This window comes from Coturnix japonica, chromosome 4, assembly GCF_054131305.1.
Source record: "Coturnix japonica strain WE chromosome 4, WE-NBRP24, whole genome shotgun sequence".
In the NCBI taxonomy this organism is placed as follows: Eukaryota; Metazoa; Chordata; class Aves; order Galliformes; family Phasianidae; genus Coturnix; species Coturnix japonica.
The window spans coordinates 37,243,476-37,260,456 of NC_140666.1; the positions used below are offsets into that span (position 1 = coordinate 37,243,476).

General features: G+C 37.9%; 1 long non-coding RNA gene across 3 annotated transcripts in view; it reads right to left on the bottom strand.

Annotated features, from left to right (window-relative positions):
• Positions 1-16,981, bottom strand: part of LOC107313129 (uncharacterized) — a 60,843-nt gene that overhangs the window by 12,629 nt on the left and 31,233 nt on the right. Inside the window, exons 3-6 of one of the 3 annotated variants that reach the window (XR_014945286.1) lie at positions 12,635-12,787; positions 10,702-10,831; positions 7,598-9,320; positions 919-5,171 (exon numbers count right to left, since the gene is read on the bottom strand). This is a non-coding gene — a long non-coding RNA (uncharacterized LOC107313129). Of the gene's footprint in view, positions 1-918; positions 9,321-10,701; positions 10,832-12,634; positions 12,788-16,981 lie in introns of all 3 variants that reach the window. The other 2 variants (XR_004307092.2, XR_014945285.1) reach the window with 2 other exon arrangements.

Sequence of the window (16,981 nt, forward strand, 5' to 3'; positions counted from 1 at the left end):
GAAGATTTATATCAGAGAGAAAACGATGATAGATGGTATTAGCAGAGTAGTAAGGCGTATTTGGGATTTACTGAACATCTTCACACAATGCTTTGAAAGGATCGACTAGCAGAAGCGTATGAGCTTTTCAGAATCAAAAAAAAAAAAAAGGCAAATCTTGAGGTGGAAATAAGGAAAATGAATGGTTCATTTAAATGATATAGCAAGTACTTCTAAAAAAGTATCAGATGGATGTTCAGAAATATAGAATGAGGGATGTGAAAATGTCCCCATGAAAACTAGGTGGTTATTATTAAAAAATCTCCTTGAGCAGCCATTCAGATTATAAAATGAATTTCCTGCAGCTGTACTTGCATCGCTTCTTCCACTTTTCATAAATTCTTGAGCAACTGGTCTTTTTATATTCAAGATTTCATGGATAGGAGCAAGCATTAAGCCTGCACACTCTAGAGCCTTATGAGTTTCCACCAGAAAGCATACTATTTGTGCAAGAAATAGTTAGTACAAACAGAAGGAAAAGGTTTCTGAAGAACCATGGTTAGCAATCAGAGCAGATTTCAGTGGGTATTTTATGACCTGAACAAGACTGTGACTTCTGTATCTACAAGTATTCTTGTACACAATCATTTTTTGTCATTAGGACAAAAGGAAACTTAAATTTATATTATAGATACTGCCAAGAAATTTATAGTAACTTTTTTTTTTTTTTTTTTTTTTTTAAGTATCTACTTATTTATTAGACACAAAAGTGCTCCTGTCTTCATTACAGTAGATGCACTTAAAATTACAGCCAATATTCTGGGGTTTGCCTTACTGTAGCTATCTGAAAGAATATGCAGTTCAAGTACAGACTAGCTAATAGAATGCTTAATGTCAGACAACAGAGTAGAGCTTTATTTACAAAGTAAAAAGACTGACCTTGACTGAAGAGCAAGTGATTTGTTCTGCTTTGCTGGATAAATGAACTCTGAAATTAAGGAGATCATAAAATGATCACCACATAGAAACAAATGTCAGAAGGAAAGTAGATTCTGGATGCTCCTACATTTTCTTTTGCTCTAATTTCTGTACTTCTGTGTGACAGCTTGAAGGGGTTTGCTACAGTGGGCTGGATGAATTGCTGGGGGCACAGCTGTTTTGTGCTTACTGTACATGTACTATACTGTACTGTATCTGGAATTTCCACCTTCTCTACTTCCTATTGTGTATATACTCAGGCAAAAATGCACCTTTCACTTTCAGAACATTACATTTTCTCCTCTTTATTCCTCACTGAATCACCAGAGATGGAGTGTACCAGTCTTCCTAAAAGTTAGTATAGCCTGTACTCACACTACACCTTGTGCTCTGAGTATGAGCTGAGCAGTAAGGAAGGCATAGCAGGCTGGCTATTCACAGCAATCTTTAGGGCTTTCATTTTGTTCAGAGATGTCCCAGGACAGAAATCACATTCAGTGAAGCCATTGACTCACTGGAATATGACAGATGGAGCCAAGCACTAGCTTATGGCTCTGTGAACTGTTGCTACTCTAACACAACTTGCTGATCTAAGCCAGGAATCATGTTCTATAAGAACGAGTACCGCCCCAAAATTCTAGCCAGTGGATAATACCTGCTCGTGTACACTCCTAGAAGAAGAGAAGAAATAGATGAATGTATGCAAAAGCAGAAAGAAGCAGGCTGTACTGAGAGAAGATTGGCATCCCTAAAGTCATTATTGTAAATAGAATATTGTAAATATGAAATCTTGTCATTGTTACTTTTGACAACTAATATTTTTAAAGTATAATTGCTCTTTAGGAGTGTGCTGCACCACAAAAGCAGAGAAGATATACGGGAAAATCTCTGCCTTCACAGTTGCTGCCTACCATGCTGGCTTTCCAAATGCTGCAAAATGGTGCCTGGTCCCTACAGACTTGGCGGAGCCCTGGCAACAGACTACCTGAAAGAACAACTTCTACCTTTTCCTTACCAGCACCCAAAAATAATGATCTGCAAGCCAAGTTGGTTGCAAGTCAGGCACAAACAGTTCTACCTTTGGATGTTGCAAGCCTTATATTTTTATCTGAGATGGGTGTTAAAAAGGCCTCTTGAGAGAAGAGTGGGGTAATGATCTGTGGAACAATATCGTCACTTCCTGGCACTGAAATATTAACCATAGTACTTCTTATCTGCAGTTCACGTTATTTTGATTGATTCTCTCTGGAAGATGGTACATGCCCAGCTCCCCTCAAACCCTCGAATCATTGCAATACTTAGTGGCCCTACTGAAGGGGTGCCACGAGTAAAGGGGAATTTCCTGACAATGGGAAAATCTTCCTTAGACCATGTGCAATTTATTGGTCTAGTCGAGTCAATTACAGCCATGACTCACCTTCCAAAATATGCAACTTGGCTTTCATTATTTGCACTCACACAGAGCCAAACGGTTGGACCCATCCTTAAGTTACAGTCATCTCCTTGTGCTGTACTTGAGCAAGTGATAGTTCAGTGATTGCAGAATGGAAAGGAGGAAGATTTCTTTAATTACTTTTCTGTACCTCAGTGTCTTGGATTCTATCTGTGTGGAGTTGAAAATGTTTCCCATAAACTGTGCAAATATGTGTCTTTTTGGAGCTACTCTTTGACATTTGTGAAGATAGCTCCCTTTTCCCATCTCTAACTTGACAGTCAATCAAGAGCAAAGTAACAAGGGAGAACAAGATAGAGGATCAGGGTATGCAGACTGAAAAAGAATCCAGGACAAAGAAAAAGGAAAAACAAAAGGAAAAGGAAAAGGAAAAGGAAAAACAAAAGGAAAAGGAAGGATTAAACACAAATACCTTTGGAAAAAGAAGATAACAAAATATTGTTTACAAAGAAAGAGAAGAAAGAGAGGAAAGGGAAAGGAAGGGAAGGAAGGGAAGGAGAAGGAAAGGAGAAAAAAAGAAAAGAAGGAAGAGCTGTTTTGCACAGGTGCTTTTCCCCACCATGGTCTATCTCTTTTCTCCCATTGCCATGCCCCCCTGACTTGCAGATGATTAGCTTTCTGACCCATAGGCTTCACTTGCCTTTTTCTATTGAGTACAGATTTGAAAAGGAGTTCAAGATGTACATGTGCATGCTCACCATGCAAAGCATGGCTAAAACAAGCTGCAGTGTGACGATTTACATGAAGCACAGGAGACCTTCAGGAAATGTCTGCTGATCTCTCCAGCAGCTCCCCCATGGAGACTTTGCCATGGTTACTTACTGCTTACAGGTGTCACCAGATTCCCTTGCTCTGCACTCTCAGTGAAGTCAAGGAGATCTGAATCCAAGAGCAGAAGTTGGCCTTTAAGATTCACTTCCATGTAGCATATGTTGCAACATTGTACACCAAGAAATGTAACCAAGAAGAACAGTGGTATTTACAGTATGCTAAAATTTAACTATTGCTGTGGCCTTCAGAAGCCTGTGGGACATATCCAGAAGACTGCCCATATTTTGCTTCATCTGACACAAGGTAGGACTCCTATTGCTGTGGAATGAATGGTGCAGTACGAATAAGGATTCAGGTTCTGGTCCTGTGCCCGTTATCAAGCTGAGATGGCCAATGGTGACTAATTTCCTTAATGAGCAGGGCAGGAGAGGCAGAATTGAGTGGAGTGAGGGATAACGATCTACTTTTTAATTTATTATTTTTGGTAGCAATGTCAGAGAATAGGCTCTTATTTTAGGAGACGTTTAGCAATTAGCAATGAGTTTTCTTTCAGACATCCAAAGGGATGATGCTGAAGGTGATACAGTGAATGCAGGAGATTGCTACAAAAATATGTGGGTCTGTCACACTTTTAAAAGATATTGCCTGTAAAATTACTAATGCAGCAAACAGCATAGAGCACATGTGATGAATTTTAAAGGACAGCAATATACTGTCAGTTATCTCCATCATTCCTCTGCCTGAAAATTCCTTCTTTTAGGAGGCTGACACTCCCAAAACAGTGAGGTAATCTTCACCACAGAGAGGAGGTGCGAGAGTCTGCTCAAATCTGGTTGTGTGTCAGTTTCTGCATTTCCTAGTGAGTGATATTACCAACATGCCTGTGTCCATACATTCTCCTGCCCGTAATGCAATTTTGCAGTAGCAGGATTAGAACAGATTGCTGGCATTATGGCAGCAAGGATATTGTTGGGAGTAGCTTGGCAACACTTGCAGGTGTTGTGACGCTGGCTCTTTGCTCAAGGGCAAGGACAGGGAGGGGGTGCTGAATACAGAACAGTAAGAAAAATGATGTCAGGAAAGTTCAGAAGATGAAAGCAGTGACAGTAAATAAGTCTGAAATTATTTTAGGTTTACATACTTTAAGTCCTCTGTGACTGAAAACACAGCCAAGAATTGCTTCAGCAATATTCCTTCATAAATCTGCATAATAATCTCTCAGAGGGGCTTTGGTAAAATTACAAGTATTCATTTACTAAATTGGGTTCAGTGTCTGTATCATACTCTGTATGAATATTCAGTGCCATGAATTCACTCAAACTACACTGAAGTTAGCATGGTTCACAAACTATCTTAGATTATAACCCAGGTAGAAAAGTCTATATTTAATATATATAGTATATATATTATATATATATAGATAGATAAAGCAACTTTTAGCAACCAATAATGATAGTAATAAAATGTTTATTTTTTGGCAGTTTCTGATCTTGTGTCTCTGAATTCAACACCAACATGTTCCTGGTAGAAAGGGACCAAATATGATGATAACTGCCATTCAGATACAAGAAAACTCTGCTATTGGAAGACTAATAATAGAAGCACTGGATATACAATACTGTGACCTTCATACAAAACTGTGTCAATTCTTACACTGCTTAGAAAACTTTACAGAGAGTCAGAGTCAAATTTTGTGCTGTGAGCTGAGATAAACTGTAATCTTGTACAATTCTCCTGTGCTTCATATGCTCAAACAAGTGGAAAATAAAATAAATCTATATATGCATAAAGTAAATTTAAGATAGCAAACATCTGTAGAGTAAAAATTCTCACTATAGTGTGAAATGGATTGAACACAGGTTACCTATGCTCTCACTGAGACTTCTCAACCCATTCTGTTTATTCTTGGCCTGGCCTTGCCCGAGTAATCCAAGCTATCCATCCATTCCCACCAAGGTGGTTGCTTTGAACATCAGATGCTGTAGTAATTCTAAAAAAAAAATAATTAAAAAAAATAATAAAAAAATAAACATCTTGGATACTTCTGAACCTATCTGTAGCAAATTGAGACAGAATAACGAAGAAGTCACTCATGCCACACTGAAGGTGAAGCGCTTCAAAGGCAAATGTTCAGTGGGTGGTGTCTGTGGGCCAAAAGGCACAAAGCAAAATGCAGCGCAGAATGGTAATTATCTACTCCAGCTCATAGTTTTTCAATTCCTTATGTCAAATAGGAGTTCAAGCCTATTTCGTTTGAAGGTGTAACTATCCAAGGTGGTATTTTTGTCAACAGCCATTGCAGACAGAGCAGTAGATTTTCTGATTTTGTCTTTGTTTTTTACTTTCTTTTCTATTTGGCTGCTTTCCAGGTTTCATTTACTTCCCCACCTCACATGGCATTGCATTACTCATATTCCTGATTCGCCTTGAATTTAAAGGGAGGTAAACTCAATATTCAGTTCACAAATCTGTTCTAATTCTAGGGATTGTGCTTGCATCCTTTCCAAGGTAAATTCTGTGATTTATACTCAAACTGCACCTCTCCCTTGATATTTCTGCTGGTTATTCTTTGCCTTTATTCATTTCATGGCTCATATTTTCATCAAAGGTCCAATTTTTGAGATCAAATGGAAGGATGTTTTGAAGGAATGTACACATCATTATTACAGGATATTTAATCTTCATATCACCTTCTCCATGCGGGGATTGTGATGCTATGACTGCCAGTCTTGCCAACTTTTCTAGCAATAAATTCATTTTTTTAAAATTCAAGATGTATCTATAATATCTGGACAAGTGAGTATTGCTCAACCTGTTTTCTGCTAGCAGAATGAACAAATACCACAAAAAGGGGTGCAAAAGCCACACTGCAGCAACTTCCTCATTCTTTATCAAACTAAAAAGAAAAAAAGTGTGCATGATGGTATCAAAGTCCTGATGGTCTCAAAGGAATTTGTGAATCATGCAAGGAAATGAGCTTCTGGCTGACTGTAGACTGCTCCAAGAACAAGCATCAGGAGGAGTTGGAGAGCAAGATCAGCTCAGGACTGTGATTTGAAGCACAGCACTAATTTGAAGACTGGGTGAGTTTGTTCTTCCAGTGAGTGAGGGTGAAATGGTGCAAGTTGGGACCCAAGTCCACCATGGGAAAGGAATTAAGTAAAAAAATGCAGTTTATTACTTGGAAGTTTTCTTAAACCGTTGCCAGAATCACACAAAGAATAATATCACACAGTCAGTATGGCAGCTAGTATGACTGATTTCTTCTATTACTGAAGAACAATCACTGCCTCCTGGAAGAATTAAGTTGAGCCAAAGACCAAACCTTTAGAGAAAAGCAGTCACATGGGGAAAAGGTTAATTAGTAAAGAAAGCACACACTGATGACTTTGATTTTGAATTATTATCCCTTCAGTTTTTAATCACTGTCATCCTCAGCTCATCTATTGTTGCACAAAGTCAGGAGAATCCCTTAATTTCAAGTTGTTTGTAAAGCTGCTGAAGAGTTAAAAAGATTTCAGCAACCAGAAGCTGTTTTAGAGAAGAATGGAGTCCAGAGCTTCCTTGCAGGATCCTGATTGCCAAGTCACCTTGTGCTACCTTCTGATTCCTCCTTCTCTCTCTTCTCTTCCTCCTTTCCCACCTTTCCTCTTTTGGTAAAGGTATCTAGGGACTTTAAATGGGATACAGAAAGTTGATGGTTGTTCCACTATTCCTTCAAACAATTCTGAGGTTTTGATACAGTTTAAAAAGATGTTAAGTTTTCAGGTTCTTTCCTCTGAATGACCTCCGCTAAAGCTGGGTCACTTTGTCAGTAGCTGTACCTGCCAGGTTAGCATTCAGAAAATCTTGATGAACAGAGATCCTTTGCACCGGTTGCTCTTCATTCATAGATAAATCCATGATCTTTTATCAAAGAAAGCGATGCCAAATCATCATGGGGTATAAAACATATACTTGTATTCAAGAAGCAGAAACTGTAAGAATCATTTAGATTATATATCGTGGTACTACACTGTTGCTTAGCAAGGACACTGATTATGCTCAAGAGAAGTTTGAGGAACAGCTTTCTTTAGTCTCAAATTTGCGACAGTTCCCCTTTGAGTTGGCAGTACATTAATGGAAATGGAAACTTGCCTCATTCTAAATGTCAGAATAATAGAGCACCAAAAACAATTCAGTCATGTCTTTCAAACCACGCACATATGGTTCAGCACCAAATGTCACTATTCTTCCTCACTTCCTTTCCATTTGTCACTATCTCTGTTGATTATCATTGTTTGGGTTAAAACTTTGATGAAGACTCAGTGGGAAGCTCACCTTGACAGTAACTAGAAAGCTTTTGCCAGATATGTTTTATTGCTTGATGCATGTCTAACACAGTATTTTCAGATGCAATAGACTTGAAATACTTACATATTCCAGAAGAGTTTGATCTGATTCTTCCCTTTCTTTGAAAGTTCCCTTCTTTCACCATGCTGACTCCTGTAGGACAAGTTACACCAGCAACACCCAGTAAAGTGGAAGGAACATTTTTTACTGCATGCTCTTGCCAAATACAGAAAATCTTCAAAATAGCTAGCAATTGCTCAGATCTAAGATCAGCTTTTTGAAATTACAGAATCATAGAATTGCTCAGGTTGGAAAAGACCTTAAAGAACATCAACTTCAACCTAACAATACTACCCTAACTCTAACAACATAGTGCTAAATCACATCCATGAGCACCACATCCAGTTTTAAAACACACTGAAGAATAAACATTTATCATCCTTATAAATGCTGAGACATTCAACACCAAAATAGAGTTTTCCTTAAGAATGTATGTTCTTAAGTCCTGTCTCTTTAAGCAGTGACATTTTGCAACTTAAAATGGTAACTCAGGCTATCGTTATTACAACAGTTATGATATTGTCAAATGCTAGTTGCTTTCCAAACTTACAGGAGGATAATTTTCCTGCCCTAAAAGCTTTCAGTCTTGAGGTAGATATAAAGCAACAGCTAAGACAGATGAAAGGTAGGGGAAACAAAGAAGAGGCACAAGCCACAGTTACAAGTACAGCATGTAAAAAACGTACATCTTATATTAAGAGACCGATAAATCCTCCCTAAAAGAGGAAAAAAAATAAATAAAAATCATATAAACATATACTCTAGAGCTGCAAAACACCCCTTACATGTACTATATGACCATATGATTTCATGTTGTTTTTTGTTTTCCCTCTTTCTTCCCAAAGGATTTGGCCCTCATTCAATCAGCAGGGTGCATCAATTTGATGATTCTTCTGTGGAAAAGTGCTGGAACATATAAAAGTAATTGCCTCAATACTCAGAGATTTGTTTGTTTGTTTTTTTTTAATAGGGGATGTAAAGGAGATTTTTTTTTCTTCTGTCTTCTTCCTGATAAACAAATAGATTGAATAAATTCAACTAGAAACAAACCTTTGCATTTAGAGGGTTTTTGAATGATCGAAGCTTCACCCATGAATAAAGGAGAAAAAACAGAGTTGTATGATAGCAAATATCATTCTTTCCTCTGAACATCAACTATTCTCTTATTCTCCTGATGCTTTAGAGCAGAATGGAGGGTGCCACTAGAGATTATTTTACTAATCCTTGCTTGCTCTTCGAAGCTTCTACCAGTGTGTCGCTGTAAAATTCAGAAAAGACAGCTGACTTAAACAGGAATGAGCATGTACAGCAAACCTGCTTAGCATGAGATGCATCTCTGAGCTCCATGGCCTGAAAAAAACTGCATTGAAGAGCATTCCAACATCTGTAGAAAAAAACAAAAAAACAAAAAAAAACAACAACAAAAAAACAACTCTTGAATTCTTTCCTTTTTCACTCTTACTCACATATATAAGGATCAGAGAATTTTATGTACATCCATACCACGTGAAAAACCTTTCAATTGATGAGGAGAATGATGAAGTATTGTCTGCTGTTATTCCAACCACGTAATGACATCATGGAGGGAGTGCGATGATAGCGAAGGTGATATGATAGGTCTCATTCCTAATGTTGGGGGTAAGTGCTTTGGAACAGGTAGGATGGGTTAGGGTAGGTAGAACTGGGTCAGCCAGCTGCTGTGCTGCAATGTGATGTGAATGTGTTGAGATGGCCAGGAAATTTCCTTCTGTGGAGGAAAGGCAGGGGAAACAGTTATGATTAATATTAGCACAGACATTTTGTTTTGACAACCAACCTGTGTAAGGTCATTTAAGTGAGGTAATTTATAATTAACATACACCCTCATTGCATTTCCATCCTTCAGCATGAAGAATTTAGAGCAGCTGAGAAGTCAAGCCATTGTTCTGAAAAGAAAAACTGGAAAGCAGTATTATAGAAATATTCTCATCATATATTTCTGTTAGTGTGGCCAATTGAACAGAGATCGTGTGTGATCTAATTATGTTAATCCATTATTCCAAACTGCAATTTGTTCCATTTTAAAAAATGCATGAAGAATTGGTTTCCAACAACCACTTTTAATGACTATTCCCTTTTGTGAGCCAAAGTATGTTAATTTGTTTCTTTGTATCAAATATTAACAGAATTATAAATAAAATCAGAAACACAGTACTCCTCTTAGAATTCAGTAGATAAACATTCTTTTCTAACCTGACTCCCTTAAAACAGAGAGGTCTTTTACATAATTTGCAGACATTCAAAGAACCTATGTCTTCTTTTAGCAACACAAGAGTCTATTAGAAATAAAAATAAAGCTGAAATAGTACATACTAAGTTCCTTGAAATTCAGTGAGAGGTCTACTATATTCTGCTGAGAAGGATTGTCAGAAGCTACAGCACATGCATCACAAAGCTTTTAAACAAAACATCTTTCACTTCTCCAGGAAACAAATATCTGTTCTACTTCAAAAATTATTTAACAAAGCTGTTTCATGGCCACTTTATATCAGCACTTATTGCTGTGTAAATTAAAATAGCTAATCAATTAATACAGAAGTAATTTTATTACTAAATGGATAGAAGAGGTACAAAAAGCCCTAATTAAAAGCATTGTCTGCTCTGCTTCACAATAATGATTCCCTAAGAACCAATGTTATTTTTGAATTAGCTTAATCACAAAGGAATTAAAGAGAACAAAATTATTTGTATGAAAATAGTGCTCTAAATGCACAGAGGCTAGACAGAAAAAGAATCCAGAGTCATTTCTATCTCTGATCAACTGGCTTGTCTAATCCATTTTACTGTGGATAGTTGGCCTGACATGACTTCAGATTAAAGTGATTAAAGTGGCATGAAGTGTATAAATCTATGAATTTGCAAGTACAAACATGTTTAGGAATTCATTTATCTTTAAGGGCACAAGGAAGGAAGAAAGTTCAAAGTGAAATCTGGATACATTTGTAAACACAGATAATTCCGTGGGAAAATTGGAAAACAACTGAAAGCCTCATGATTTCAGCAGTGAATCCTTATGTCTTTAGCCCATTTCTTTGCACAAAAAAAAGCAATTACTGAAGTAAAACAAGGAAGACCCCAAGATGCGGTACCTGGAGAACTGATGCGGAAGTCCTTAGGTAAACCTACAAGTCTCGTTGATTACTGCCCAAATAAAGCAGACCTCTGGCATTCAGCTTCCTGAGCTGGCATGTCAAGCGCATAATGTCTTTAGAGCTAGAGCTGCCAAGAGAAAGGGACCACAGACAGCCAAATTATGATATCACACCAATAAAACCTCATCGTAGTGACATACATAAAACACTCTGTAAATTGCTTTTTGTAACTTTTAATTTATTAAGAGCTTCTGAACTATGTTTTCATTCTGTGACATGTTTTCATTTACCTCTCGTATCCTTCATTAATTTGTTTCCTGTTTGAGAAATAATACCACATTTTTGGCAGTTTGAAACTGCTGAAAAAATATATCATACCCTACGTGAGGTAGCTTGCCAGAGAATCAGGAGTGTGTGGTATTTTGAATTGCTAGGCTGAATTACAGTGAATTATTTGACTACTTGGTTTGCCTATTATCAAGGTTGAGTCATGAGTGCTGTCTGTCATGCTGCTGTTTGCTTATCCCTAAGCACATATTCAGAATAGTTTCTGCAGCTGAAACACGGGGCCTTGGAGAGTTTGGAGATGTTGGATTTATGCACTGTAGGGTGGTGCACAGACCTGTTTGCTGGGTGTCTGGCAGTGCTAAATAAAAGAGACCAGGCACAGTTTTCTCCAGCATTTCTGGGAATGGTGGGAATGTACTTTGAGCAGATACAGCGCAGAATTCAAACATTATTGTCCTGCTCCTTTCCCAGTCACTGTTTCTTTGCCATGAGTTTATAAAGGTGACTCAATGATTCTGGGAATGGGACCAAAGGCATAAATGGACAGAATAAAGCATTAAAAGGACTATAATATAGCATCAAGTAGCTCTGACACCTCAGGTAACCATCCATAAGTCAATTTCAGAAGCATTTATGCTTCTTTAACAGCCTGCTTGGCACATTTTTCCAGTTATGCCTGCACAAAGTTTGGTCCAGCCATGAGCTGCAAAGTTCCTGAAGGAAGCCTAAACTCCCTCCCCTACACCCATCTTTACCCTCATCCATCAAAATTTCCTTTGCATATGCTGTGACTGACTAAAAACACAAACTAAAAGGCAGTCCTGTACCAAAGCAGTAAGTCTATAACTTGGAAGAACAAAGCAGTGAAATCTTACTACAGGTAGAAGTATGCAACTATTGAAAATATATAGCACATATGGAACCCTACATCTATTGCACTCTTTCACTCCTTTACTAATACAGCATCTTTAATAACTCCTTTACTAATACAGTGTCTGACTTCAGTGTCAGTATTATCTGTGACCTAAGTCATAAAGTTTCTTTGAATATTTTCAAGAAATTGAAAAGATAAAAAAATGCTTTTAAAAGCAAGGAAGTCAGGTACAAAGCCAACTGCAGTTTCATTTTATTTCCATTCTGCCAACACATAGAGCAGTGGTCAAGAAGAGTGTTACTACACTTTTGAAAATGACCTTTCAAGGCCAGGCCATTCAGATGATATTAATATTCCTGAGTTATAACCCACAGGAGCAGAAGGGAGTGTTTGAATTAAGGGACACTGAACCTAAAGCAACTTTAGGAATGGATTGATGGGAGGATTGGGGAAGATTTCCCACAGTTCATGTGGCAGACAGGGAGGAAAGATCTTACAAAAGCAACAGGGGCCAAAGGTTTTGTGATGAAAACTGGGGCAGAGAAGAAAAAGCTTATTTTTGTTTCCTTCTGAGATATGGCTCGATTTTGACATAAAAAAAATATCTGCTTCCTGCTGTGTAGGAAGCTCATACCATAAGATCAAAGAACACAGCATGTGTAACTGCTAGCTCATATAGATTTTAAAGGACAGGCATCTGGAATTAAGAAAGTCAAACCCTTGTGCAAGCAAGAAATGAACAAATGCTTTATGCTAAGCAACACTTACCTAACAAGAAGAGCTGGAGCCTGATTTCCATGTGTTCAAGAGGGAACCCTGAGGGTTGTGCTTCCACTGTGGTGGAATCTATCCTGGGATGTGCCACACTTCTACTGAAATTCGGTGATGATGGAGTCACTACAGTTCCACAATTTTGCGATTCTGTTGAGTAGAGAGTATTGTAAAACACATTTTAGTCAATCCTTTTCATCTTTCTTGTGCACAGACAACGTTCATGCTTTATACTAAAAGTAAAGAGTATCTTCTAATTTGTTTCTGGGGTAAGTCAGTGGAAACTGAAAGAATTTTATTAAGTCCATCTCTAGCAGTCCATCAAAAAAGGGCAATGCTTGCATGCTGTTCACTGGAGGACCAAAGAAGTCACTGGAAATGAACCCAAAAGAGACTTTGTGATCTCCCTAACAGTAGTTTCACCTCTAAATACAAACCAGCTTGCAGCACAGTGAGAACTACTCCTCTAAAGCACACTGAATTTCATGCATATTAACAGCGCTGCACAAGTACAGAGAGGTTATAACTTATAAGGTGTATATCTATAAGATGCACATTGGAGAATCAACCCTCTGGGGATCCAGTCACTTTCCTAGAAAATACTGGGACCTTTCTACACACTGTTGTCCTGGGATTTTGAGCAGTTATTTTCCACAGTGCTGTGTGACACCATTGAGAATTGAGGCTGAAACTCACGTGGATATCTTACCTTCTGGTCCAGCTGCCTTCTCATTGCTGAGTTCCTATGGGCATTGCCAGGTGTTCTGGGAAAGGGTGTGGAAGAAAAAGGTAACTCACTCCCCCTCACTTTCCTTTTATTTTAGGCTTCCAGTAAGGAGGAGATTTACACACACCTCCTGAGAGACTTTTATTGCTACTGGTTAGGTGTATTGCATGAATATATTTTTTTTTCTGAGTGCCTTTCATATATCAACATACCTCTCTATATGTATTTTACCAACTTTAAATCTGCATTTTGTTAGTTAATTTCTACTGTCAGAATAAATAACAAAATGTGGTTATGCTGCTGTCTAGGAGGTTGTTCTCTTTCAGATTTGGATAATAAATTCTTGTTTGTAAATATTAACTGCATTGAGATCTTTTGAACTTTTCTTGAATTGAGCTGACAACATTAAGTGCGATAGGTGCTCCGTACATGACTCTTGAAAGCTGAATCTGAGTCTCTCTCACTTTTTCTCTTTTCATACGTTCTGCTGACATTTGAATTTGATCTCATGTAGATACTCATTCCATATCTTAGAGTTTGTAATTTCTCCCCCCATCCCCAACCCCCCCACCCTTTTTTTTTTTTTTTTTCCCCTGCCAGTGTTATTCTGTTTGCTGTGGATATAGTTATTTTTACCAAGAAGTCAATGAGCACTTGCTGACCATGGCATAATTGTTCTGATTATTCCTTATTTGTTCTGTGTGAATGATCTCTGAAGTTATGTGGTTCTTTAAACTTGATGGGACAAGTAAAATAAATGCGTAAGTAATCACATTTATGATCTATGTATTATCTACATACATTTGTGCTGTGGTACCTTATTGTGAACAAAACATCTTTTTCCAAAACAGTTGTGTATTTCAAAATATTTCCAAATACTCTGTCACATTTCTCATATGCACAGATAACCACAGGATTGGATTCTGAACTTGCCTCATTGAGGATGACTTCTAATCACAGAGTTTGTAGTTTCTGTTTTACTTCAACCACATGAAAATGTCATTGCTTTTACTTCACTGAAGTTAAAATAAACAGCATTAATTATGATAACAAAGTATTATTATAAGAAGAAGAAATAGAGAAAAATGAAGCATGGCATGCTAGATTTCTTGAAAGTAAATTTTCAGAACCTTTCCTAGAAATGCTGTCCATTTTCTAAACTTTTGTTATCACACTTGTCTCTGTGCAAGCTGCCATTTTACTTGCAATCCACAGTAGGAAGTCTGGATTTATTATGCAGAACAGGACTGGGAGAGGGCAGAAACCTATTCACATGCATAGGAAACAAGGGACGTTGAAAGGTAAAGCTCTGCTTTGAAAAGTCACAATGTAATATGACACTTTTGTCTCCAGTTTTTCTGCCTTATCTCCATTCAAAGATACATCTGCTGTCACTGGTGCCGAAAATAATTTTTATTAACCTTTAAAACTTACTAACTCTGAAGAGCAACGCAGACCAAGAAGCTGAACTGCATCCTACTCTTCCCAGCTCACAATGACAAGTATAACTCTCTACATATCTCACTCAAAGGAGCATGTAAAGACATCTGTGCATACCAATGAATGGCAACTGGAATATTCAGAGGTTGCACTTTGAAGAAAATAGGGCTGCTCAAAAACAAATGAAAAAATAATCTAAGACTGGCTCCTTGGTAAAGGTGATAATGGGCAGGAAGGAATGAGTTGCTATATGACTTAGGTTTTAACTGGACCTAGTCAGGCTGAGAATTGAAAACAAAGGTGTTCTCTTTCCACCCCCCTCCCTCCTCTACAAATTAAGCAGATTTATTATGAAGGTCCTCAAATCTTACTTCTACATACATACTACATAGATTGCTCCGAAAGTAATGTCTCCTATTTATCTCCATGGAAACTATACTGTACTCAATTCCACTGTTTGGTCTCCATCAGTGTTTAGCAAGCATAAGTGAATGCAAATGGGTGCAATTTCTTCTGCAGGGAGGAATTCAGTGACATGCATTTCCTATATACACACTTCTCTTTCAGATGTCATTTTGTCCGACTGCACCTCTGCTGCCAACTGTTGCACAGTGACAACATGTAATGAAATACTGGTGGGAAGGTTCAGCCTCTACTGTCATACCAACATCAGCCCCTGACATGTGGGCCAATTTACTAACATAGAAGGCATCACTTTCATAGTAGCCCTGGTATATAGCCTCTTCTCCCATCCCCAGTGTAACTCTTTTCTGCTTTCCAGTATTTAAGTTATAAAGGTATGCTGTGCATCAGGGTAAGGATGGATACTGAGAAGTGTCATGGATGAGTCAACAATTTAGGCAGAACAGAGCTTTCAGATAAGACCTTCAGAAAAACAGAAAGAAAAGAATCTTTTTTCTTTCCCTCTTTTCAATTGTAACTGTATTAGAAAAAGTAATGAGAATTGTCATGCAAGGACAAAGATATTTTACAACAGAAATATTTGCCAGACTGTTAATCTATCTACCTTTGGCTATATGTAAGCAATAACAGAACAGTAAACTAAGCCCAGCTAATCATCTCCATAAGGGGATTTTGTAATAGCTTAGAACAAAATGACTTACAACTCCCCATACTTCCAGTATAGAGAGAGCATGATTAACTTATTGCAACTTCATATGCCTTCTTGATGTAAGTGAAGACAGCTGGTGGTTGCCCTAAATTGTATCAAAGGACCATAGAAAAGCTCTGTGCTTCACTGTGAGAACCTCTACCACTGTCAAAGCATAGTCATCCTGACTCATGAGTCATTCTTCCTTCCATCCTCCCAGGGAGGAGAGGTCTCACTGTGTGAATATTGTGCCCATGTACACAAAGGCTGAACAAAAATCAATATATTCTTCAGAACTGGGTGAGATTTGAAACTGAGATACTTTGCTGCCCTTTTCCCTCAGATGAGGGGGCAGGTTTGTACTTGTAACCATCTTTCCAAGCCTTAGGCTCCCAGATGGCTAATACTCCTGCATGTTGTGGCACTGACTACAACTTTAGCTCAAACAGGCTTCCTTGACTTGGCTGTAACTGAATTGTTATGGAGCATTGCCTTTCTCTTGGTTGTGGCTTTTTTTTAGGTTTGTTTAGGGTTTTGTTGTTGTTGCTGTTCCCCTCTCCATTTTCACTCTTTTATTCTGCTTTCTGCATTTTGATCACTGTGAGTGGAGTACTCCATGTTAACAGAACATGATGAAGTAGGAGCCCAGTGTGCACACTGTATGGGTCTGTTTTCTATACCTGACAAATACATACAATTATTTATTTTTCTGCTTGTTATAACATACTAGAATAAAGTTATAAAGATCAAAAAGAATGTGAAAGAAGCCATGGTACACTGTGTATAGTGCTCCTAAGCAGACAGGGCTACTTTATCTTCTTACTGCATGCTGTTTCTTAAAAAATAACTGTAAAAAATAACAGATTCCTTCAGTGATCCTTTGAAATCCTGTTTCCTACACATTATTGTCATAAAAGAAGCCCATCTGATTCTGCTCTGACTGAATATTAGTACTCTACTTGTTACCGAGAAGGATGGAAAAGTCAAACCAAAAGTTTAACAACTATTAGCACAGTTTATTAGAGGTGCATCTGTGACTTTTATGACCAGATTGGCCACATATGTC